Source organism: Temnothorax longispinosus, unplaced genomic scaffold (assembly GCF_030848805.1).
Source record: "Temnothorax longispinosus isolate EJ_2023e unplaced genomic scaffold, Tlon_JGU_v1 HiC_scaffold_50, whole genome shotgun sequence".
NCBI classification, from domain to species: Eukaryota; Metazoa; Arthropoda; class Insecta; order Hymenoptera; family Formicidae; genus Temnothorax; species Temnothorax longispinosus.
Genome location: NW_027270341.1, coordinates 80,015 through 107,882, shown reverse-complemented (window position 1 = coordinate 107,882; position 27,868 = coordinate 80,015). Strand labels below are relative to the sequence as shown.

The 27,868-nt window shown below is 38.4% G+C and overlaps 2 pseudogenes; one reads left to right on the top strand and one right to left on the bottom strand.

Annotated features, from left to right (window-relative positions):
- The first annotated feature begins 2,159 nt into the window (after positions 1–2,159).
- LOC139824660 (uncharacterized) lies at positions 2,160–12,169 on the top strand (annotated as a pseudogene).
- A 2,306-nt stretch (positions 12,170–14,475) lies between these two features.
- LOC139824658 (uncharacterized) lies at positions 14,476–26,181 on the bottom strand (annotated as a pseudogene).
- Positions 26,182–27,868: the final 1,687 nt, after the last annotated feature.

Below are 27,868 nucleotides of genomic sequence, written 5' to 3'. Positions count from 1 at the left end.
AGCAAAAACGCTGACAGCTGAGTCAGCATCGCGGAAGCTAATGCGCAAGTAATAAAAGCCCGCCCTTCCGAGAAGCGGCGGGCAGTCTAGACCAAAAGGCGATATCGCGCACGACCGAACGTTATCTACTCTATTGTGAACGCCCGCAAGTCAGGGCAGTGAAATAACAAGATGTCTGTATTGTTCTAACAGCAAGTTTATTAAAAAGTTATTTAAACAAGAATCTGGCTACGTGTTTTCTCCATCCTCCCGGCGGATCCTAAAGAATCCCGTGCCGACCCTGCGAGCCAAGGTACGGCACAACAAATTGTTCCTTTTAAGTACCGAAAGATACGCTTTACCCCATTCCAGTGGTTTTCATCAGGCATTTCCGAAAATTGGCTCAAAACACTTACAATATAGGCTAAATCAGGCCTAGTTGCAACCATTAAAAACATAAGTGAACCGATAGCTTCTCTATACGGAAAGTTATGCTTAACGTTATTATTTACATCGGTTTTAAGAAACTTAATACTAGGATTAGCTGGGATAGAGAGAGACATACAGTTTTTGTGATTGAACTTAATTAAGATTCTTTTGGTATACGCAGTTTGAAACATTTTTAAAGTTCTCAACTTTCTGTCTCTCTTTATCTGCATTCCAACAAAGAACTCAGCTTCAGAGATTTTAATCTTAAAAACTGCACTTAACTTACTAATGTCCATTTCTATCAACGCAGGTTAATTTTAATATTGGTTTAACTTACCTGTCATCTTTTCCTAGTTCTAAAAGTTAGAAAAAGATAGAAAGTAAGTTAAACCAAGATTAAAGTTAATCTACATTGGTAGAAATGGGCATAAGTAAGTCATTCATTTTTGAGACATTGTTACTACAAATAATTCCATCATCTACATATAATATTACATACAGTCTAACGCCATCGATTATTATGTAATATAGACACGCATTCGATTCAGACTGAATTAAACCGTAATCGAGGAAGAACGCATTTATTTTCTTATTCCTCTGTCTCGGTGCCTGTTTGAGTCAGTAAAGACTTTTCTTCAACATGCAGACTCGATCATCAACTTCAAAGCCAAATGGTTGTTCCATAAAGATTGTCTCTTCAAGATCTCCGTAAAGAAAGGTAGTCCTTACGTCAAATTAAATCATTTCTAGATCATTAACAGCAACCATAGACAGAACTGTTCTTACTGTATTGTACTTTACAACTGGTGCAAAAATTTCTTTATAATCTATTCCTTCTTTCTGAGAGAATCCTCTTATGACCAGGCGAGCCTTGTATTTATCTATTTCACCATCCGCAGTGTATTTTCTCTTGAATATCCAACGATTTGAAATTACAGTCCGGTCTTCAAGCCTTTTAACAAGCTCCCATGTCTCGTTTTCTTCGAGTGAATCCAACTCTTCATGCATAGCCTTTATCCATTCAGCCGCATCCTCAGCTTCTACAGCTTCTTTCAGAGTCTGTAGCTCACAAGTTGTGAACAGAGCTTCAGCAATTTTCAACTCAGCCAAATTTTTTTTATCTGACGTAGAAGGTATTCTTGGTCTAAGTGGATAGGGATTCCTTAGGATAGGAGCTCTTAGATTTCTCTTCAATGACTCTTTTAGCTCGTCAGTATACTCAGAATCACCTTCTTTCACGTCATCGACATCATTTTTATCATTGCCGACAACTACCACATCATCTGAGGGAGGTCGTTCATCAAACACCACATCTCTTCTTACGTAGCATTTCCGAAGGGCTGGATCATACACTTTATAGGTTTTATTTCCGTCACTATAGCCTATCAGCATCATCTTTGCAGAGTTCATCTCCCACTTGCTTCTTTGGTCCTTGGGAATGTGAACGTAGCATGTACTGCCGAAAATTTTCAGATGACTAACAGAAGGTTTTTCTCCAAATCACATTTCATATGGTGTTTTGTCATTTAGAGTATTTGTTGCAGCTCTATTTTTAACGTACACTGCTGCACGAAAAATCGCGCTTACGCAAAGACATCGCGAAAATCGCGTTGCTTTTGCGCGTCAAGAGTTAATGACATCTGCGGAAGAATGGGATGTCACTATCTGGACGGACGAAAAAGTCTTTTGTTCTGCAGTTGATCGGCGTGGTCGTGTTTGGAGACCCGATAATCGCAGGTTTAATCCGAGGTATGTCATTCCTCAAGAGCGAAGTGGGCGCATCACTTGTACAATGTGGGGATGGATAAGTGCGTATGGTCCTGGTGAACTAATTGAAATATCGCCACATATGAATAGAGAGGAATACATCGATATTTTGGAAAACGTTCTGCTTTCGAGCGTCCAAAATATATTCCCGGCAGAAGATGTACCGAGATTTCGATTAGTTCAGGACAATTCTGCAGTTCATACTTCCCGCATTATGCGAAAATGGTTCGCACAACATCCAGAGATTGTGGTTCTTGATTGGCCAGCTAAATCCCCGGATCTCAATTTGATTGAGAATGTGTGGGCGAAAATTGTGAATACGTGGGATCCTGGCCATGAGAGAACCAAACAAGCTCTGTTTGAGCACGCGAGGAATGCATGGGAAGCACTTCGAGGCGAACATGAGTTCTTCACCAATCTTCGTCGGTCCATCGATCGACGACTGCCTCAGGTGATCGGAAGAGATGGTTACTGGACGGATTATTAAAATTCGCTCCAGGGCCAAGCAAAACAATCGGTTCTTTTCAAAACCACCAAATATTAAGACAAGGAACACCTCAGCAACATCCAATCGGTTCTTTTTAGAACCACCAAATCGGTTCTTTTCAGAACCACCAAACATTAAGACAAGGAACATCTCGAAACTCGAAACATCTCGACAACATATATCATGTTACGAATATCTTTCTATCCGTTTAATCCTTAATTTTTTGTATAAAAAAGAAAATAAAAATAATATAATAATTGTGAAAATAATGGTTAACAGCTACGTGATAATATCGCAGACTTTATATATTTCTTCACAATTTATAGCACATAAAAAATGGCTTCTCTTTCGCAGAAAATAAATCCAATTACCATAAACACGAGATACCATCACTTACATATAAAAATATTTTCTTCTTATATAAGAAAATATTTCAATGTTAGGAAAGACATTTTGTAAAAAGCAAAAATGGATAAAAATCGCATTATAAACTTAATGTTCAAATTTAAAGAATCTAGGAATTCATAAAATATTACAAAATAGATTTCGTATCCGATTAATCCTTAATTTAAATAATTTAATTTTAATATAAAAAAATAGGACGTGTTATCGCTCGTCGAAGGCAAAAGCTAAGTAATGTTACGGCCGATATTCCGAGCAATATTAATTAATTACGGTATTGAAATAAGAAGCTATATATACATTTTGAATTGTAATTATCGAGCCAACGTTTCGACCTACTTGGTCTTTCTCAGGGCATTACATTCATACTTACAAGTAATATAAATAAAAATAATAATAACTGTTAGAGTTTACTTTATCAACACTGAAAATTATAATCATCGCCGATGAATGATTACGACACGCAAAAAAAATAAGGTCAAAGCCAACTTCGAATTAAACGCCGTCACAGGCCACATAATTACAATAATTGTTACCTATTGCAATAAATCCTGATCTGAGTTGCAGTTGACGGAGATGCTAATTTCGTGCATTTTCTGTATATTTTAAAAGGTTCTTGACGCAACACCGATCTCTACTTCCATTTAATATCGGACATGACAATTTCCGACGTTGAGCATGGCTGATACCAGGATCATACAGAAGATTGCCCCTTTTAAAATATACGGAAAATGCACGAAATTAGCATCTCCGTCAGCTGCAACTCAGATCAGGATTTATTGTAATCGGTAACAATTATTGTAATTATGTGGCCTGTGACGGCGTTTAATTCGAAGTTGGCTTTGACCTTATTTCTTTTGCGTGTCGTAATCGTTCCATCGGCGATAACTATAATTTTCAGTGTTGATAATGTGAACTTCAACAGTTATTATTATTTTTATTTATATCACTTGTAAGTTTGAATGTAATGCCCTGAGAAAGACCAAGTAGGTCGAAACGTTGACTCGATAATTATAATTCAAAATGTATATATGTCTAGCTTTTTATTAATACTTTAATATTGCTCGGAATATCGGCCGTAACATTACTTAGCTTTTAATTTTAATATTTTATTTACTTATAAATAAGATACTGAAAATAATACGACATCGTAAAAATTATAAAACTTCGCGAAATAATTTTTCATATGCAATAGAATAATTATAGGTAATTATGTTGTTATTATAATTATCATATGATCTATAATTATATTATTCCAGTAAACACATACTTAGTCGGTGGAATAATAGTTGCAGATGCACAATACAATTATAATTACATAATCACCTATGATTGTTATATTGTATGTAATACGTATTAATTGTGTGCATCAAATTGTATTAAAAATGTTTTTTTAATTAAATGCACGCGCGAGCAATACAGCGTGACTGACCATTTTTACGCGTTTGCGGTTCTGTATTTGAACCTTTTATCGACCGTGACGGTAACGTAGCGCGCTCGCCTGCACCGCTCTGCATCGTAGCTCACCGGGTAACGGAACTCATTTATGCTCCCCACTGTACACTGCAGTAGCAGTAGCCTCAGCCCATAAGTATAGCGGTAGTTTTCTTGCATGTAACATACTTTTAGCTGATTTAACTACGGTTCTATTTTGTCTCTCAATATATCCGTTTTGTTCAGGAGCGTGAGGTGTGGTCAGTTCGTGTTTTATCCCTTTAAACAGCAGAAACTTTTTGACATCTTTGTTACAAAATTCCTTACCACAATCAGTTCTAATTTTCATTAAATTTACATTACAATTATCAGCTCTAACATCAGCATAGAATTTTTGCAAAGCTTTCAAAACATGAGATTTTTCTTTAACAAAGTAAACGAAACAGTATTTAGAAAAATCATCCTTTAACAAAAGAAAATAATTTGCTCCGCCAATAGAACTTTGACTCATTTTTCCGCAGAGATCAGCATGAAACAATTCTCCCGGCTTTTTTGCTCTAATAACCTCATTTTTTGGAAAAGGATTTTTATGCCGTTTGCCTAGAACACACCCTTCGCAAAACGGATCCTCTTTATCTAAATTAAAAACCTTCAAATCATTCACCGAACAGTTTGAAATCATTTGTCTTAGAGTTTGAAAGTTAACATGGCCTAATTTTTCATGCCACTCCATCAGTGAACTGCTAGTACTAACATTTGTTTCACTATATTTACAAGCAGGCCAGAAATTGAGTTTATACAGTTTTTCATCTTCTCTAAAGCCATCTACAATAAACTTATTGCTTTTACAAAATATAACTCTTTTTCCGCCTTCTTTAAAAACTACTCTCATACCTTTTTCCGACGTACGGCCGTCGAAAGCAAATTTTCCTTTATTTCAGGCACGTACCACACATCAGAAATAGTATGCGTATCGGAACGCTTAATTTTAACATCAATGTCACCTACACCTACAGCAGCAACAAGGTTACCATTACAAACGCAAACTTTATGCTCATGGTTTTGAAACAAATTTAATTTCTTAAACCAATCTCGCCTTATACACAAATGTTCCGTCGCAGCCGAATCCGCGTACCACATGTCACGTGCATTTAAGGGGGGAATCTACTTTGATGGGTCAAAAAAATCGATTTTTTTTGCATAAATAAATAGTATAAGGTTTTAAGAATATATTCCCAAAGTATTATCGTCAAACTCGTAAAATTGACGAAACTACAGCTCTTTTTAGTGAGGCGCGCGGAGAGACGTACGCTATACTGGCTTCGCAGCGTTCTCGGTTCTATTATTGCGGGAACAAAATAATCCTATATACCCGCTAGACCTACAACTATTTTATTTGACCCTATAGTGTTTATATTTATGTGTTCGTGCTTCGAAATGTCGGCTTGTACGGACATAAAAGTAAAATCATGCCTCGCTAAGGTAAAAAGAACGGTTTTCGTCACTCAAGACCACGAAAAAGATCGTTTCAAGGAAATCAGTTTACTGCCGAAACGGAAACTGCATCAACGAGTAATGCGGCTAAAAAATTGAAGACTGCGGATGATGACATTATTATAAGTCAAACTCACGGCTATCGCATTATTGAATTTTTCACTGTTTTTAGTGCTTTGACTCAAATGCTAATTTGTAAAGATTGCAAAAAAAATGTAACTTTTGGTGAAACGGGAAGTCGCGGATTAGGATTCAAAATAGCTGTTACTTGCTCATGTGGTGTTCGGAAGATCAATTCAGGCCCTTTTATTAACAGTGCCTTCGAAATTAATAGAAGAATAATATTTGTCATGAGATTGTTGGGAGTCTGCAAAGAAGGCATAAATTTGTTCTGTGGTCTCATGGATATGTGCCAAAATTTCCATTATAAAGTATATTATGCCTCTGTAGAAAACATTTATACTGCATCCAAAGGTGTCTTCCATACATTGTGCCATAAAGCCGTCAAAGAAGAAATAGAAGTAAACATGCAAAAAGGAAAGCCATCGCAAAATTTGATCGTTTCCGGTGATGGAACATGGAAAAAGCGTGGTTTTTTATCTTTATTTGGTGTAACAACGCTCATAGGACAAAAAACACTGGAAAGATAATTGATCTCGTCGTAAAAAGCAGCCATTGCCAATCCTGTATTTTTTGGAAAAACAAAAAGGGCACTGTAGAATATTCCGAGTGGTTTGAAGATCACAAAAAAACGTGCTCCATCAACCATTCTGGATCTTCCGGAAAAATGGAAGTGGATTCAATGAAAGAGATGTTTTCCAGATCTGAAGAACAGTTTGGCGTGAGATACTGCAATTATATCGGCGATGGCGACTCTAAAACTTTTAAAGCCCTTATGGATTTACAACCCTACGGCGAGGATATAACATTGAAGAAACATGAATGTGTTGGGCACGTCGAAAAAAGAATGAGCACTCGCCTGAGAAATATAAAGAAAGCGGCGAAACTCGGAGAAAAAGGAAAGCTGACGGACACACTAATAAAAAAATTGACAAAATATTACGGATTAGCAATAAGAAGACATCCGGATTGGGTTGAAGAGATGAAAAAGCCATTATGGCTACTTATTATCACTTATGCTCAACCGATGAAAAACCACAACACAAATACTGTCCAACGGGGTGTGAAAGTTGGTGCAAATGGCGAGTAGCAGAAGCGACTGGGAAACTAGATGAATTTGAACACCCACCTGTTTTTCGCAAGGATGTTCAAGAGCAATTGTTGTCGATTTATCAAGATTTATCCAAGGATGATCTATTGGAAAGATGCTTAGGCGGATATACGCAGAATTAAAACGAAAGTTTCAATGCAAGTCTGTGGCGTCTGGTGGAACCGTACGTTAAATCGTCCGTTCCGCAGCTTAGTCGCGAACCGAGCCTGGAGACGTTGGAGATGTCGCAGGCCAAAGATAACACCAGCAGGGAGCAGAAGGTGCAGAGGACGGCAACACCGGTGCCTGTGCAGTGCAGCCACGACACCCAGGGATTAGACAGCAGCCTGTGCGAGGCTGACAGTCAGCTTATAGCCGAGATCCTCACACAAAAAGCTGACGAGGAGGTGAGCAGGTTGTTGGAGGTGGGCTCTCAGCCCGCTGGACACTCCGAACGAGCCGAGGTGCTTCCCAGGAGGACCGAGGTGCAGAAGGGGCAGCAGCCGGACTCAGCCGAGTCGCAGCCCATGGACTACGCGGAATTGTAAACCGTGTCTTTGCTCGAAAAGAGAGTAACATTTCGTTTCAGTTTATTTTATTTTATTTTATATTTCTTTATTTTTGTTCGATATCGTAGAGTCGCAATAGGGATCAGGGCGGTGGCGGTGAGTCAGCGAGACAAGATTTGGTAACAAAACAATATATTCTGTGTCTAAATTACATATATTATGTTTGCATTGTCTTAGGCGGCGCCTTGATTTAATGTGGCGGATGGCCTTCTTTGCGAGGGGCTTGGAGGGGACCGAGTTATTATTGAGGTCGAGTTTAGAGCCCGGAGTGAGAGGTGGCTTGTCCGTCGGTTGATCCGGTGGGTCCACTGGCGATGAAGGAGCCAAAAAAGCTCGCGTGAGCACTGTCTGACACGCTGTGGTTTGCGTCTCCTTGACGCGGATCAGGTGGAGGGCCGGTGATCGAGAAATGCGGCAATCCCGTTTCGGGAGCGTCAGTCCGGCAGGCCTGGTGCGGCGCACCTCCGGGAGCTCCAGTGGAATGAGCTTCCACGGACGTATCGCCTGTCCCTTGTCAAGCTCCCGTCTCGTCGCCTGCCGCTCCTGCGGCACTGGCTGGTTGGAGAAGCGAGGTTTCACAAGGGCCGGTGTCTCCTGGTGCCGCTCCTGCGACACCGGTTTAGCGGGCTCCGCCCCTTTCGTGTGCCGCTCCTGAGGTGCTGGCGGGTAGGAGAGGCGCTTCCTTCGTCTCTGGCTCCGCGTCCTGGTTCGGCACCTCTTCCTTCTGGTCGCTGTTGGAGTGGGGCCACTCCGCGCCTCCGCTTCCACTGTGCCGGGCCCGGAGGGGGCGTCCGACTTGGAGGGGGCCGCGGTCTCCACGATGGCTCCACAAGAGTGCAATGAGCGGAGGAGAAGTCTCTCGACGCTCGACAATTACTGCGCGGAGGAGAGGGAATCTCACTCGACGCGACAAAATATTTAATGTTTCGATTCTCTCAACGCTTCCTCGATGCGAGATCGCAGAGTATAGCGGTAGGATTCGATGCTGGTCTGTGCGCAGCTCGCCTTAAATTGCTACTCGAACGTACTTTAAACGCGAGTATGTGAGCCGGCGACGCGCCGCGGCGAGCCGCGAAATCTGATAAGCGCGTGTTGGCCGGGCGCGCATTTGTCAGGCGCGCGCGGCACATGTTCGACTTCTCGGACAATTTTATTTGATAGATCTTTATTAGTGTACCCTACATAATTTAGTGTACCCTACATAATTTACACAACCCTTGTGAAACTTTTGATATTCCATTTTATTTTGTATTACTTTATTTTGCATGATATCCTACCGTGTTAGGAAGCGAAGTGCCAAAAAGGTACGACATTAGAATATAAGATTACTACACCTTATTACACTTGTTACACTATAAACACTCAGACACAGTACAACTGTCGACACATGAAAATAAAACTTATAACATATCCTTATACACTAATCAACAACCTAAAAGTCATTCACCTGTCATTTTGAGAAAGCTTAAGCCAGAGGGCAAGATTTAGATTCGATAATGGACTCGGACAAGTTCCGAATAATAGTTTTAACTTTTATATTCATTTTGTTCGCGATAGCGATAGTTTGCATTTTACTGCTAGCGTATTCGCATAAAGCCGGTTCACAATCATATTTACCGTATTATTTACCGTAAATACAAACAAGCATGAAGTTTTCAGAATACCTAGTAGTTGCCACGATAATATTCGTACCGTTGATAATTAATTTTCCAGATCCGTATTTAGTTTTTGTTCTTTTTATGATTTTTCCTATGTATATCATGATTTTAAACGATCCCGCAGGGGAATGACACACCTACACCATTGCGATACACTTTTACACTTTTTACACCTATAGCGTAGAGAAATTAGCATGAGAACACCACCGATAGAGGTGATACACTTCGCTACACTTTATTACACTTTTCTACACTTTACACACCAGCGCGTTACCAGCGAGCGTGCGAGACGAGCCGGCATAGGATTTACACTTTTGCTACACTTTATTACATTTTTTTACACTTTACACGTAAGCGCGTTACCAGCGAGCGTGCGATACGAGCCAGTGTAGGCTCTACACCAAACGACACTTTTATAACACTTTTAACTTCGATATTTCAACTAAAGCCAAATGGAGTCATTCCAGGCGTACATTTACATTTTGTTACACTTTATTGCAATTATGCTTATTTTGATTTACACTTTGCTACACTTTTACGTAACTTTTACACTTTGGCACGGAATTGAGTCATTTTGATATTATATTCGTTAATTTGATAACTTTTCAACTTTCCCATTATAAAGACCATATAAAGGTCATTATAAAGACCATATATGTATTATTCATTAGTGCATGCGATAGATTAAGTCGCTTTTATTATACTTACCTATTTTTATTTTATTTTATACTTACCGTTGATCACCGCTGGTGACAAAATGAGACGATTCCTTGAACGATCCGGGACACCTGAAAAAAAAGAAAAAAATTAATTACGATTGCGCTATACGCATACTTACCTGGTTTCGTAGGGATTCGTTGACATGACTTTCATACGTGGAGAGTTACTCGGTGCAAGCCTAGTGACTCTGTGTCCGCTTACGCGAAGATTCGCGGTGCAGCGGCGCGATTGGTTCACGCGCGGGCGATAGCCAATTCGCGTCTTTGCACCTTAGAGAGCGGCATCTGACTAAAAGTGTAGATGCCGAGTCAACGCAAACGACTCGGCACATGAACCGTTACACTTTTAGTGTTCGAAGAGTCGTACCATTTACACTTCTGGTACGACCAGCCAATAGGATGGCTTCGCGCCCGTTTGCGCACGAAGGCGCATGCGTCGCGCTTAGGTGGGAGAACCACACCCGTCCCTCGAGGACAGTTCGCCGTGAGATATCGAAGCGTCAACACGTAATACCGTTGCGCATAACAAATTCGACTTCGGCTTGCTTATCGCGTTTACCGCCTACGATAAGCGCGTGTGATATTTTATCGCGGAAAGTCCGTTGCGAGATTACGTAGCGTCGAAGCCACGCAGTAAAATACGAATCCGGCCGACTTATCCCGTTGATTGCTTGTGCTGTTAGCATGAGTCGTAATTGAGAAAGATTGTTAGAAGTAATTGCGCGATCCGGGATATCAATTCCTCGAACACGATTGTGCATACGAGAAAGCGAGACGGCGGTTCGAGAACACTCGACGTACCAATACACGCGATCGAGCGAACGCGTCCGTTCCTACACGGAGATTGCTGTAGTGAGGAGAATAATAAATTGTTATTTATCTTATTACAAAAAAATAAGTCATTTCAATCGCGATCCCAGTGAAATTCCTATCCAAACGTGCGAGGATTACGCGTCGTTATATAAGGGCGTGGTCGACGACCTTGAACACGTCTGAGGCGTAGAACACGGCGGCCATTGAGCTGGAAGGAAGAGAGGGACCACGCGAGTTCGAGAGGTTTCTGTATTTGAGCCTTAAAATACAGTGGCGACCGTATAATTCAGCCCAAGTAGTAAGTGGCTATAATTTGATTTTCATCACATCAATCGTTGTTCCGGTCACACTGGCACCAAAACATCTTCACTGCGGCGCAAAAACAATTAAAATTTCTGCATATTTTGCTACTGCGATCTTCAATGAAGGGTACTACCCTATTTTAAAAATAATGAAAACAATGGGCATTGTGATCGGACAACATACCAAGGGATTCGTCGATTCACAGAATGACAAACGACTGCGGAGAGCAGAAATTCGTACTTGGGAGAACACGAAAGAAGCTCGAACAGCCCACAGAATGCAGAAAACTGCCCAACAGGAGTTATACGAGGAAGAGGAAGGCATATTGTATGGGCCCGGAATAGCGGATTGAACATTATTTTATTGTAAGTATCGTGAAAACATCAAGAACTTCATTTCTATATTCAAGTACGACTCTTCTGACCCGCCATTTAAAATCCGCCATTTTGAATTTTAAAAATCTGATATCAGATTCGGATTCAACGACCTCAAAAACTTTTATACTGAAATTTGCATGCATTTTTACGTGCTTTTTTGGCTGAGAGCAAAAAAATAAACTTTAAACGCGTTTTTCTCAAAACCACTTTTTCCAACTTTGCGTACAAGATAACTCAAAAAGTAATCACTCAAATAACTTTCGCCAAGCATGATTCGATTCCTTACAATTTTCTCCAGGGATTGAACCTACGTTTACATTTTATTATTTATTTATAACATTTTTATCAACAACAGAAGATCGATTTTTTGATAAAAAAAATGTCACTTTTCTTACGATTGCTGTAACTTCTTCAATTTTTCATATTTTTATTTGCAAATAGGTTCAATCCCTGCGTAATTGATTAAGCTTTAAAAAAAATTTTTATTTTTTGCTTTCAGATTACCCAGCTCGTTGCTACACTGTACGCAGTTAACCGTTGCGCTACCAACATTGCGCTACAAAATTGTCCGTCAATATAATAAAAATTAACGTAACTGAAAAAAAAATATTTTTTTTTCTTTAAGAATGCCTTTCCATATTACAAAAAAAATTAATCCAATATCACTTATAGTTTCCTTGAAAAAAATTCCCAAAAAATCATCATTTTTCAGCCGGCTAAAGTAGATTCCCCCCTTAATTCATTTACAGTTAAACATTCGATATTAAACAGTTCAGCATTGTCGCTTTTATCTGTATGTACTTTTTCACTAACATGAGAGTAATTTTTGTCTTTCCTTTTTTTCTCTAAATGCTTTCTTTTTTCAAAACAATCACGAGCCCAATGACCCAGTTTCTTACAGAAATGACAACTTCCACGCTTCGCATAATTCGCAGAACTCGTGCCGGACGACTTTCTATTTACATTACTCCGTTTATCGCGCGCAGAATACATTTCTTGTTCGTTGCTCGTGTTTACACCTCGACTACGCATATTTAACAGCGACTCTTCGTTTATCAAATGATCGGTTAACTTATCTCATTTTTGATCGTTACGCGGAACCGCATACCATGCCGTGCGAACATTATCATATTTTTCAGACAAACTAGAAATAATTTTCCCAATGACGATCGCCTCTTTTTGCTCCATATCCATGTCCTTTAGACGTTGAACGAGCGAAACAATCTTCGCGATGTAATCCGCCATCTTTTCATCCGGATCCATCTTCGCGTTTATAAATTGATTTAACAATACCTGAACCGACTAGTTACTCTTCTCTGCATGGATAGTTTTGAGACGCCCCCACATTTCAGCAGCTGTACTGCAGTCCGTCAGATAACGGAGTTGATCCAGCTCAAGGCCACGCGTGAGGAAGGCCTGCGCCTCTGCATCCTTCTGTTCCCATGCGGCAATGTCCGTGGTGGCTGTCGGGCGCGGCGTCGATCCATCAATATACTTTCGGAGATTGTTCTCCAGCATGTATATCTCCATTTGACGTTTCCAGAGTTGAAAATTCTGTCCATTGAAGCAATGAATGTGATACAGCTTGGTCTCAGCCATATTTCAGCACCAGCGTCACGTTCAGCAGCTTACACAGTCTTCACTCGCAGTTTTTGCTTTCACTACCTCTTACCCTTTTCTCTCACTTCTCTATAGCCTCCTGAATGCGTCGTCAGGGTCTGGGCCCATAACTTGTTGTTAATATTAGCCGATGATACAGGCAGGATAGTGATGAGAAACGGTAGGTAGATAGATAGAGCGATAAGTATAAGTATAACTCGTGCCTTTATTCAGAGAGCGAAAGGAACGTCAGAGTCTTTCGAGAGCGTTACAGAGAGTGAAGCCGGTGAAGCGGTAGGTTGCCCACTTTCCCCAAAAGCACACGCACCCACGGTCGTGAATACAGGTCCGGAAACTCGTCCGTTTTTTTGGTGGTGGGGGTGACTCGCTTAATGACGATATTTTCATAGCTTTGCCATGTGACCGCGCGCGTCGCTGCGTTGCAAGGATTTTTTATCACGCATACGCGTTGTCCACTAATCCGTTTCACCGTAAAGGCTCCCGCACAATGAAAAATATAAGGAACAAGGAACAGATATTAGCGATTAAAAATAAGAAATCAGGAATAATATTAATCGCTAATATTTGTTCCTTGTTCCTTATATTTTTCATTGCGGAGGCCTTAACTAATACAATATTTTTATAATAAATGTAAGATAGAAAATAGTATATGCAAAAAACAGCGAGTTTTTTAAATAAGTTGGCTCAATCAACGTTTTAAATGAGTTCAAATGTGGATGAGTGGTAGCAAGAGATCCGTCTTGCAGTCTTACCGTTTTTAGTTTGATTCTGATTATTGTTTTTTTTTACAATTATTTTACGAAAAGAAAATAAAAAGCTTATATGCTTAAGTCCTCTTTTTGCAATAACATCCATAAATAAAATAAAATACATCTATATGTTAAAAACGCTCATTGTACACCGTATGATTAATATGATTAAAGCAAGGAACTGAACTAATTCAATTTTTCTACAAATATGTCGTTAACTAAATTCGTTAAAAAATTCCAAGCGTTAAGCATTAAATCCACGCGTGTATTGTTTAAATAATTCTTTGATTTTTGTTTATTTACATTTTAATTTCTATTTTACTTAACCGTTAAGAATCCTTGTACGTTCACGACAAATTTATCGAAATTACTTTTAAACTTCAATCTTTAAGGACGGTTATTCAAGTCCATACTAAAAGTCTATATCCGTCGTTAGCTCGGTGAATGCATTCGCTAATCTTTGTGCTACTTGTGGATCCGTTTGACTGGATGCAATATGCTGTACAAGATATTGTTCTTGATAGCAATGAGGAGACGTACTGGCGTTCTGAATCCATTTGATGTGACAAAATGAGACTTATCAGCAACTGAAAAGAAAAATTCAATATTTCAAAATTTGCTGTATCCTAAAAGGTACGTTTATATGCTCATCAAGCTATCGCTTGTAAAAACTTACGTTCAAGAAGGGTGCCATTATGTCTTTGTGATGACTACTATTCATTGATTTGTAAGTTTTGATAATTTTTTTTTCTGCACAAATTCTTTTTTTTTTCTTCTCATTCTCTTGAAATGTAAACTGTCTCATTCTCATTCGAACATAATATTGGAGTGTATATGACAAGAGATGTGAGGCATGCGTCTTGCACGGGAATGAAAAAGGATATGAGTCCAAAACTTCATCTATTGTTTCATCAAAGACATGTTTGCTTGTAGCATGCTTAGAAAAACAATTCTCGATAAAACGTATTAATTGAAAAAAAGTTGTGTTAGGATGAATCAGCCTTCCATTTGATTTAAGGTCGACTAATTTAGAAAGCGAACTGTGATTGTTGGGATCTTGTATTAACGCTGCACGACAATTTTCACATGCACCATAGCACCGCAAAACTTGTTTGCATACGTAGCCTAGAAAATGTTAAGATAATGGTTGTAGATATTATGAAAGGGAAAAATGTGCGGAACCAATAGTCAGATAATAGCAATCCAAGATGAAAAATTGAGATTGGTTTGGGTTCCATCCTAGTTATGTGCCTATTTCGCTATATAAGTAACTTTTTGTGTCATTAGCAGACTAACGGAGTCAAAGCAGACAAAATCGGATGAATTTCTTATTGCCTTTTGTATCGATCGCGGCGGTCTTTACAAAGTATCAAAGTTCTACGGGGTATTTTATCGTATTTTGCCTATGTAAGTCATTATTATCCTGCGTATAAAATACAAAGGCATATATTCAAATTATGACATTACCAAGATGTGCCAACTACAAACCAATCTTATATTTTGGACTCAGGAAGGTTCAAACAAAAATAGTTTAGGCAAAAATAGTTAGAAGGGGAAGGTAGTTTGGTATCTGATAAGTATCGACTATTTAAACGATAGTGATATTTTATCAATTGTTAATTGATATAAAGCTTGTAAAATAAAAAAAATATTCAAAATGTATAGCGTACATGTATAAATCCTAAGATTAATTCAACATAAGAATTGTAGAATCGATCAGATACCAAATTTGCATGATAGCAACATACTCAAACGATTGGTTTCATATGAACAAAGAACGTGAAATGTAGAAAATAAAACTTTGCACAACTATGCAAGTAATGCATAACACACGCCTTTCAAGAAAATCCCATGCGTACAGCAACCGCATGCAAATAAGACCGAAACAGCTTAAAAAAAGTGCAATTAATTGTGAAAAGAAGTTTTAGAAATATATATATTAGTTTTCACCGACTTGGTCCTAAGATTCCAGTAGTACCTGCTCAATGTCAATTATTAATAGACAGTTAAAACAACACGTGTGCAATTTTCATAAATTGCATTTCGTGTTGTTTTTTCTTTTAAGGACAAATTTAAGGGCGGAAAGAATCGGGAGATGTTATTTGTTAGTTTAGGATACCTGTTGCGTAATAAATAATGCAATCAACAACACTAGGAAGGGTGTAGTCATAGTCGTCTGCGAAAATATCTTGATCTTCGATGTCTTCGCTGTTTAAAATCTCGTCCAACCTATTTCTTATTTTTTCACGGCTTTGTGTCATTTTTGAATCCGGTTTTCCGCTGATCTCTTTGAAGTCATTTACTGTAATCAGTATCTTTTGCGCAGGTTCAGATACAGTACAATTTCCGTACTTTGGCGGTTTCAAAATACTATATATTGAAAGTAATTTATATAGGTGCAGAAAGGTCGGGCAAGTCGAATGGTCATTACAACCCGCCGCTTGACGGATAATGCCGAAAAATTTCTGAAAGAAAAATGGCCATCAGGGGTTAAACAAGGTATTAAAGTATTATTGAGCAACTTTACCTCCAAGTTGTCCTGGTTCACTTTCCCAGTTAATAGGTATTTGAAACCGTAGCGCACTTCCAAATACTGACATAAGTCGATTGTAGATTGCAGCGACAAACGAAGACCTCTTGCGGTCTCCGGAGTCAAAAACTCATGCTCGTTAATTTCCCCCCTAATTTTTGCGGTCTCCCAGTCATTGAGCCATTGTATTGAATTTTGTAGAACCTAATCACGAGAACGTTTTAAATTGTATGAAGATAATAAAAACTGAAAATAGTGGCAAAGACCTTAAACAGAAAGTCTATGAATTCAAACTGTGGACGCTATTTATCAATTAAATGTCACAATTGACGTTTTGACGGTCAATATTTACTTAATAAAAAATAAATTCTCGTTTATGGGAACGTAAAATTTTACATCGAACAAAAACAATTATATAATTCTAGTTTCCTATCGAGTGCGCAAAAGTCATGACAAAACTGAGAACTACATTGGATGGTGTGATAGAACGTTTACCTGGAAATCGTGAGAATTCGAAGTAACTCCTTGGTTCGAAACTTTCCGATTTAGAGCGTCGAACATGTCGTTCACTCGCTTGCAAAACTCAATAGTCGCTTCACAGCCTTCTAATCCTTGACACTTTTGAGATACGTAGAACTGAAGCCCATTCGCCGCCACTGAATTGCTGAATATCTAATAGAAAATCATTTAAAAAATGTATACCAATAAATTATTCGAATACATAAATTATTCGAATCGTATCATTTGCACCTGTGTTGCGAGCTTAATACGCATTTTAGCAGTGTTATCCAATTCTACGTGTCTTAAAGTCAGCCGAGGACATGCTCGAGCGTTTCCTAATTGGTTACTGTCCAATTTGTGTAGAGTTTTAAAATATTCCCACTTGATCGGATTATCCCTTGCGTTTATCTACAATAAAATATACGTGCAAAACGAGACGTATAGTAGTAAGACCTCTATCAATGTATTAATATAAATTTATATACATACTCTTAGTATTTTTTTGTTGTATAAACGATTTCTGACATTCTTCACAAGATGAGGAACATCAGAGAATATAAACACGCGGCGATCATTATCCGAGGGATGAGTAAACCATGTCTGAGTCTCATTGATTGAGCTTTTTATGCCCAGAATTTTTCCCATCTTCGTATTTGTCGCAGCTCCATCGGAAACAATTCCATGCACTATGGCCCCAGATTCCTCCAACAAAACGATTGCTTTAATGGCTAGTTTTGCTAGTTCGTCGCCCTTCACGGGATTTTTTGATGCAAAGACTGCTATTGGCTGTGTGTAGGTGTCTGCGAGTGGTTGAAACATTAACACAAGTCCGTGAGTCGCTTGATCTTCTACTCGTCGCTTGGGGTCCATCGTCACCAAAATCAACTAATCCTGTATAGGTAAGGTTTTTCGAGCATACGGAAATTGATTTTCGGAGATTGATCTCATCGAGCAATAATATTCCGTGGCGTTGCATCGGTTTTTTGAAAGCAAAACTTTTTTTTAGCAGTTTGAAAAAATTACTATCAAAGCCACATTTTGTGTTAATCATTGTAAAATAATTTCGAATAGTTCGGGTACACGGTAATGGAATAACGTTGTTTTTTCGTAAAAATTCGTAATATCCATGTGAACGTATGTTTATTAACATACAGAGCATTATCCATTCTTCTGAATATCGATGACCTCTCTTTTGTGTTTTCGCTGAAGTTATTATTTCTTTCAACGTATTTTGCTGTGTTGTTGGTATATTCAAAGAAAGAATTTTTTCTCCAACGTTTCGTCCTGAATATTTGCCAGCTCGTTTTTGTTGTTTGTTCACATTCCAATAAAGGTTTCGCTTAATACATGAGAACGCGCCTTTATGTTACGCGTCGTTAGTTACGTTTGCGAATCGAGGTATCCCTGTCTTGTATTTTAGTTGTTCATGTTCTTCTTGCCTACCGCACGATGCGCTGTGTGTAAATCAAATAAACTTTTCAGTTGCAAGTTAACGGTGTTTTAAATCTCTACCTTCAACAGGTTATGGGCCCAGCGAGCCTATAGCTTGCAGTGAAAAATACTGACGTGAGCAAAAAAGTGCGTGGACTCTTTGTTAAAAGACAACGGCGCGGTCGTTGTCACTCACGGCGGGACTGCACGGCGCACCAAAATGGCGGTAACGGCTACCACGATAATTACCAAACTTAACGGCGAAAACTGGCCTGTCTGGAAATTTGAAACCTCCGTTATTCTAAAAGGGCGTGGACTTTTTGATATTGTATCGGGAGTCATAGTAAAACCTGAGGAACAGCCAGCACAGGTGGAGTGGTTAAAACAAGATGCTAAAGCCCAGGAAGTTATCGTCACGCGGATCGAACATGGACCGCTCACACACATTTTATCGTGTGAGACTTCACATGACATGTGGAACAAACTAAAGGCCGTATACGATAAAGAATCTGCTGTGAGTATTCATCTTCTTCAACAAAAATTCTTCACGGCCGAGTTTAATCAAGATTCGATGTCTGACTTTCTATCTAAAATCGAAGAAATCCGTGTTAAATTAAAACAAGCCGGAGAAGAAATTTCAGATAAGATGACCATAACCAAAATACTCATGTCACTCCCGGACCAATACAAGCACTTTAGGTCTGCTTGGGAGTCTGCCCCGGCAGATAAACAGACACTCGAAGAATTAACATCGAAACTACTTCTTGAAGAGGAGCGAGCCGGCAGCGAAGAGGCAACGACAGCACTAGTGAGCCGATTTAACACAAAACTAAAATGCTTGACGTGTGACAAAGTTGGTCATCTGAAAAAAGACTGTTTTAAAAACAAGCAATGTGAATTCTGTAAGAAGCATGGACATATTGCCAAATACTGTTTTTTCAAGAAAAAGGACAAGAATAAGAAGAAGCAGGAAGATATCACAGCTTTAGTGGCAAGTACATACGAACAATCCAGTGACTGTTGGTATATGGACAGCGGTTGCACACACCACATGTGCAATGACCAAGTGTATTTCGAAAATTATAAAGTGCTAAATTATACTCGTACGGTTCAGTTAGGTGACGGCGCTAAGGTTAAAGTAGTCGGTGAAGGAAATATTAAATTAAAAGCTTTTAACGGGAAGAAATGGTCATCGGTAGAATTAAAAAATGTACTTTTTGTGCCGAACTTAAAAGTAAATCTATTCTCAGTTATTAGTGCTTTGGACAAAAAACTAAATATGATCTCCGATAATAATATTTGTAAGTTCGTAAAAGACAATATTACTATCGTAATTGCAAAACGTGAGGGTAGAATGTTCAAAATGTGCTTCAATAAAAATGAACAAGCTTTGTCAAGTGTAACTTCCAATGAAAGTACGGGAGTGTTGAATTCAAAGGCGAACAGCAAGAAAACAGTGTCTAATAATGACTGCAACAATGACTGTGAACTGTTTCGTTATCATATCAAACTAGCACATCAAAATTTCGCACACGTGAAGAACATTCTTATTCAAAATGGCATAACCATTTCCTGTACAAAAAATCACTTCTGTACGGCGTGTATTGAAGGCAAGCAATGCAGGAAACCTCACCCAAGTAGTGAAACCAAGACCACCTTTCCCGGAGAGCTGATCCACGCCGATGTATGCGGTCCTATTGAAGAAACATCACTGGGAGGCTCGCGTTATTTTCTTCTGATGAAGGATGACTTTTCGCATTTCCGTACTGTCTACTTTCTAAGCAAGAAGAGTCAAGTTGCATCAAAATTGAAGACGTTTCTTACCCTGTGTCAAAATCAAGGAACGGAAGTCAAGGCATTACGCACCGACAATGGTGGAGAATTCATAAACGGTACGGTAAAGCGAATACTAGAAGATCGGGATTATACATCAAACCTGCGTACCCTATACACCAACCCAAAATGGAAAGGTAGAGAGAGAGATGCGAACAGTAATGGAGGCTGCAAGGACGATGTTAAAAGGAAAATCTTTGCAAAAGAATCTATGGGCTGAGGCTGTTAACACAGCGGTATTTATATTAAATAGAACTGGAACCAGCTCAATTGTAAAGAAAACACCATATGAGTTGTGGTACAACAAAAAGTTTGACATCAAATTGTTGAAAGCCATTTTTGGTACAGAAGTATGGACTCATATACCAAAGCAGCGACGTCTTAAACTGGACAGCAAAAGTAGAAGAGGTATCCTAGTTGGCTTTGGAGAAAACACGAAAGGTTTTAAGATTTACTATCCAGACAGAAAAACCTTTTCCATAGAACGAGAAGTTCTGCTTGTACCAGAGAGTTCACCGGTTGAAGATTTATTGGTGCTGACTGAGGAAACGTCCAACAGCGAAATTCAGGCTCCGGAAGAAGAATTTCATAACGAAACACAGGTCCCTGAAGAACTAAATGAAGATCAAACTGAAGAACAAGAAGTCGAAGAAACCGTAGAAGAATATATCGAAACACCCGTATCGAGTCTTAATCCACAGACTACTGAAGGAAGACCACAACGAAAAACTAGACCACCCAGAAAACTTGTCGAGGACTATCACTGTTATTTTGCCATGGATAGTGAAGAGCCAGCAACACTGGAAGAGGCATTGTCGTCTCCCCAGGCGTCTCAATGGATTGAGGCGATGAAAGAAGAAATGACAGCGCTTGCAGAGAATAATACTTGGATCTTTGTCGAAAAGCCAGAGCACAAGGTTGTAATCATCGACACCAAATGGATTTACAAGGTAAAACGAAACAAAGATAAAGAGACTGTTTTCAAAGCTCGACTGGTGGCAAGGGGTTTTGTGCAAAAAGATTTAGACTACTGTGATATTTATTCTCCTGTGGTAAAAATGACTAGCATAAAAACGTTATTAGCTATAAGTAATAAGAATGAATGGCCAGTATATCATTTAGACGTATGTAGCGCCTTTCTTAATGGCACAATTAAAGAGGACATTTATGTGGTTCTACCAACAAACTTTAATGTACCTAAAGACAAACTTTGTAAACTACAAAAAGCTCTATATGGCTTGAAAGGCGCTCCTAAGTGTTGGTATGAGACATTAGATGAGTTCATGTTGAGTCAAGGTTTCACAAAAACAGAGAGTGATCACTGCTTGTACTACTATGTAAAAGATGATTGTATAGTCTATTTAATTGCTTTTGTTGATGATCTTCTGTGTACTGGATCTGGCTCAATGCTGGATTTTATTATAAACAAGCTAAAAAGTGTATTTAAAATGAAAGATCTAGGTCTTGCAAGTTGCTACTTAGGTATTAACATAAACCAGGATTTGAAAAATGGAACTACCACCTTGAACCAGACCCAGTATCTTAAAAGAATGCTCGAAAAGTTTAATATGTCTGACTGTCACAGTGTGAGTACGCCAATGGATCCAAACGTCAGTCTGTCAACGTTACAGAAGAATGAATCTGAGAGTGCCGATTTAGAACTTCGATGTAGAAAACTTATTGGATGCATTATGTATGCAATGATTGGTACTAGACCGGATTTATGTGCAAGCATAACCTTTCTGTCTCGTTTTCAGACTTGTGCTAGTAAGGATCTGTGGGTTTGTCTTAAACGCCTATTAAGATATATTAGAGGTACTATTGATCTTAAGCTAATTTATCAGAGAAAAACAAGTGACGAATTGTTAACAGGCTACGCTGATGCGGACTGGGGCGGCAATCCGATAGATAGAAAATCTACGAGTGGCTATTGCCTTCAAGTTTATGGCAATCTAGTTATGTGGACGTCGAAAAAGCAGGCTACAGTAGCTTTGTCCACTTGTGAGGCCGAATATGTTGCTCTCAGCTGCTGCATCAGTGAAGCATGTTGGCTGAGAAATGTACTATTAGAGTTAAAGATTTCTGATGACATATCGGTAACTATTTACGAAGACAACCAGTCAACCATTAGGTCATGTAATTCTCACGAACAACTGAAACGCATGAAACATCTAGATATTAAATATCATTTCATCAAGGAGAAAATTACTCAGGGAATTATTAATGTTCAATACATTCACACTAGCGACCAAATGGCTGACATACTAACCAAACCGTTATGCCGACCATCCTTTGAGAAACTTAGGGCTTTAATGGGTTTAAGTAACCATAGTGATTAGGTATATTTAACTAAACCGAAGTATTACAAATTTTTTTTATTAACAACATATATATTTAAAATATCCAAGATTTAAGTTTAAGTTTTTTTTCTTCAAAACTTTTATTGAGGGAGGGTGTTGTTTGTTCACATTCCAATAAAGGTTTCGCTTAATACATGAGAACGCGCCTTTATGTTACGCGGCGTTAGTTACGTTTGCGAATCGAGGTATCCCTGTCTTGTATTTTAGTTGTTCATGTTCTTCTTGCCTACCGCACGATGCGCTGTGTGTAAATCAAATAAACTTTTCAGTTGCAAGTTAACGGTGTTTTAAATCTCTACCTTCAACAGTTTTGCGTCGAGTTTAACTCATCTTGCAACACAGTGATTCGATATTTTGATCGATTTTTTAATCAACGCGTTTGGCTCAATTTTTTTCTCAAGGCATTAATTTTTTTCTGATCAATTGAATTTGCGAGACGCACGACTCTCTTCACTTGATCACGCTTTTTAAGACGTGCCTGTTTTTGCAGCAACGTGCTTTTCAATCTTTTGCAATGTTTGCACCTTTTTCCCTTGGTGGTCAATTCACAATCGATATGATGCTAATCATTGCTATAAGTTCGATACGCGATGTCTCGTTGAATAAAACATTCTTCAACTGGTCCAACTCATTGACAAACTCGCATGCGCTCGAATTTCGATAAAATAACAGGTAGCGACGTTACATCGTTCATATTTTGCAAGATCTTAATTTCTTGAATGTCGACCGATTTTCCATAAATCTTATAATCAATTATGCCATCTACGTCGATTATGACACTTTTGTCTACAATAGGATCATCTGTGTCATTATTGGTCATCAACCGTACGTGTGAAAGTACCAAACACCGTTTTGTTCCTCTATATAATTCAGTGAAACCCCACGAGTTTGGTATTGTGATTGACAAATCTTTGTACGCTACAATATATGGAATACAATATATGTAACGATATTATTCACATTGTCAGGCCTTAAGGGCCTTGGCACATAGAAAAACTTAAACAGTAAGACGTAAACAGTGCTCGGGCCCTAATTCTTATAATCTCTGCAAACGTTCGTACCAGCGCCATATTTAGGATTCGTGTAGATGACAGTATAAAAACTAATCGGATGAACTCATTCTTAAGCAAAGATTTATAAACGGAACTTTATTGATACAGAAACGATTACTAAAAAATGGAACTTTATATATATATATAGAAACGATTAATGACGCGCCTACTTTCTTCGCCGCTGTTGCTGGTTCTATTCCCATTATCCCTAGGCGATCCTCCAATATTCTCCTCTCGAGTGAGGAGGCCCGTTCCCACATATATATCCATTCATATTTCATGTTTATGCATTATTGATTGTTTGATGAATTTATTTATTTATTTATTTATTTATTTATTTATTTATTTATTTATTTATTTATTTATTTAAACTATTGTTACAAATTTATTTTATTTGCTTATTTGGAGGGGTAACTTATACCATAGTAGTATAAGTTAAATTTTTAAAAATATTTTTTTGTGTGCATAGATGCAATTTATATATTGTATAGATTGCATATATGCACGCAAGAAAAAAATTTCAAAAAATTTGACTTACACCACTATGACTTTTACCCCTCCATTTATTATTTACCCCTCCTTTTACTCCTCCACTTATTTCTGTCTAGCGTATATTATATATTAATGTCGAGACTCTGCCGCGTCTTTTGACGTTGTTTTTAAATACATTTTTATTTTATTCATTTTTATATAGTTAGTATAGATACAATAATAGCAACACTTACACGCCATGCTGATAGTTTTTATGAGTCTTAGGTCAACTGAGTCTGATGTTTTCTCAGTGAAATTATTTGTTTCTTTAGGAACGAGATTGTCGTTCGTACCTATGCATCCATCAGAAGACTGAGGACTTTGCTGATGATCAATTACACTCCTCGAATTCTCTGCATTCATATTCGCGCTTTCAGAGAGCGAAAACTCGTGAATGTAATCAGCTATAATAGAGTGTATATTATAATAACTATTACGAAAATAGCATCATGAAGTGGCTGCATATAGTAGAAATTAATTGCTGGATTGCTATTTGAATTCATGGAATACAATAAAGCATGATAATATTTACTTGTCATATCAATAGACTCTGGAACAGGCAATGTGATATCGATGGATTTTGATAGTGTACAATGCACGTCTGAGTTAAGCAATCCATTACTTGCAGCATCAACACATAACTTTTTATCCTGCAAATTCTCATCTTTGGAAACCGTTACAGTCGAGGAAGACTCATAGAAAATTGTAGGTACAGCAGATTTAGATAATTGAGTTCCTTGGTACTTACTCTGAACGAATTAAATAAAATCAACTACAAATTGAGTACCTAATTTTTAAAGTCTAGAAATCGAGGTCCATTGGGACTATTGTATCTAGCTTTTAATCTAGTCATAAGAACTTGAATTTGTGACAAGAAAAGTAAAATTTCCCCTGATGTCAACGCTTGACTCATTTACTCCTCGAAGAGTCGCCAAAACTTGGTCATTTGTTTAATTGTCGATGTATGTATCCTCTGTTTGTCTCATTTGAATGTTGTTGTGTTTTGCGTTATTCGTTATTATTATTATTATTTTTATTTATTATTATTTATTATCATTTATTGAATAAATTATTAGAGCCCTGCCAGCCAAAGAACCCCGGCCGTGGTAGGTGAAGGATAAAATATCCTATCTCAAATTATAGTGTCAACATATAGATATATTCAGGGATTGGCAAAAAAATTACCATTTTTCATTTTTTAATTATTCACAAAATGAGTAGATAATAACACCAAATTAAATGTTTATAGAAACAGTAAATTAGTAATTAGTCACAAAAAATTATTATAATTAATTTATTTTACAAATTGGTAATTAGTAGACATAAATTTTTTATTATTAAAATAATTAATTGTTTGTCGAAATAATTACTAGAAATTATTAGAAAATTAATAATTAATGGAAAATAATTACTAATTTTCTCATAATAAATATTAGTCTCAGGTAAATATTAATTATTAAAAAATTATTTAACTTAAAATTATCTGGTTCAACATAAATAACTTAATTACTACATTTAAATGTAGTAATTAAGTTATATATGTTGAATTTTTTGTGACTAATTGCTCATTTATTAAATTGCTCATTTATATCAATAATTAACAAATAAAAAATGGAAATTTTTTGCCGATCCCTGGATATATTATTAAAATTTCTTTTAATGTGACAGAATATTTTTTTATAATTGAGCTTATCTCGGCTAGGACATTTGCTTGTGCATCGCGCATTACAAAATTCCTTATTATGCATTCTTTATCAAAATGTTTTTCACATACAAATTGATTGGGTTTCAAGTCCTTTATGCCAGGGATTGCGGATATCCATTTTTTACGCAATTCGTCACGTTTTGGGACTTTAAAAACTGAACAATTTATTTTCAGACTTTTGCACCCAGTCTTGCAATTCGGCACGACACAATATTTCGTTAATTTCATTGTCAATTAATCACTTTCTAGAACTTAATTCTTACGTTCGTTACATTCAATATGTCAATATGTAATATGTTATATAACATATGACATATGTCATATGTCATGTTATATGTTTATGTCAAAATATATTCAATATGTATTTGCGTTATTTAAAAAATCTCTAACCTCCAGCGCTCCAGGCAGTGATAGTGTCAACTACATAAAATGACTTCACTAAGCGAGTCACCCCCCACTACTAGAGTTTCCAGACCCGTATTCACGACTGTGCACGCACCTCGACGCGTTGAGCAGTTATAGAGCACGTGACAAATACATGCGGTGCGGCAATATTCGATGTGACTCCGAATTATAAAGCACGTGACGAATACATGAGTCCAACGAACGCAAAATATGAATTGCTTATTACAACAAGATATACTGAAGTCATATTGCGTGTAAAAACGCATGCAAATGAAAAATTACATCAACACATTACATCTTCCGCTATACTCCACGATCTCGTGTCGAGGAAGCGTTGAGTGAGTCGAGATGTAACTTAACGAAAGAGCGTCGAGTGAGATACCCTCTCCTCCGCTTAATCGCAATTAAGCGTCAAGCGACATTTTCTCCGCTTTATTGCACCCATCGCGGACCAAGGTCCACCGCTGCTCCCTCCAGACCGGGAGCCCCCTCCGGGCCCAGCCGTGAAGAAGTGGAGGCGCCGAGCGGCCCCACTCCAGCAGCCACAAAGAGAAGGAGGTGTCGGACGAGGCCAAGGAGCAAACGAGGGAAGAAGCCCCTTCTCCGCCAGCCAGTGCCGCAGGAGCGGCTTGTGAAGAGCCCCGAGCCCCTCGAAAGATTTAAGGGTAGTCAGCCAGCGACTCAGGAACGTCATAAGAGGAGACCGGAGCCCTCCACGGGCCACACGCTACTTCCGTGGAAGCTCATACCTCTCGAGCTCCCGGAGGTGCGTCTGACCAGGCCCGCTGGACTATTGTTGGCCAAACGAGATTGCCGCATCTCTCGACCACCCTCCCTCCATGTGATACGGATAAGGCAAACCCGGACAACGGCTTGCCAGACTGTGTGCACACGAGCCTTCCTGGCCCCTGGGTCGCCAGTTGACCCACCGGACCAGCCAACGGACCACCCACCTCTCACTCCGGGCCGTTCGATAGATCCCAACAATAACAAAGAGCCATCCAAGCCCCCCCCCTTGTAAATAAAGCCGTCCACAATATCAAATTCTGAATAGTACATTCAGTACATATATTTTTTGATTAAGCGCCTTTGAGGCGCCGCCTAAGATAATACAAACATAATGTATATATAGAAGTTGAAGAATATATTGTTTTGTTACCCCAAATCCTGTCTCGATAATTCAACGCCACCGCCCTGATCCCTATTGCGACTCCACTGTATCGAACACTTTTAATTTATTATAGACATGGATAAACTATTTGATACACTAAATTTTTCTTTAAAGAAAAAAACAGTACCTAACGGTACCTAACAGTATCTAACGGCCTATCTTTCGTATCGAACGCGGACTAGGTCGCCGGATCAGGATTCGATATAGACGGCAAAGAGACAATAATCATTGTGGTAATGCGTATGTAATAGAAACAGAGTTTATTCAATTCGATAGTTTACAGAAAATAATGCGACGCGGTATTCGCTATAATAGCGACGGACATGGGCAGCCGCGGGA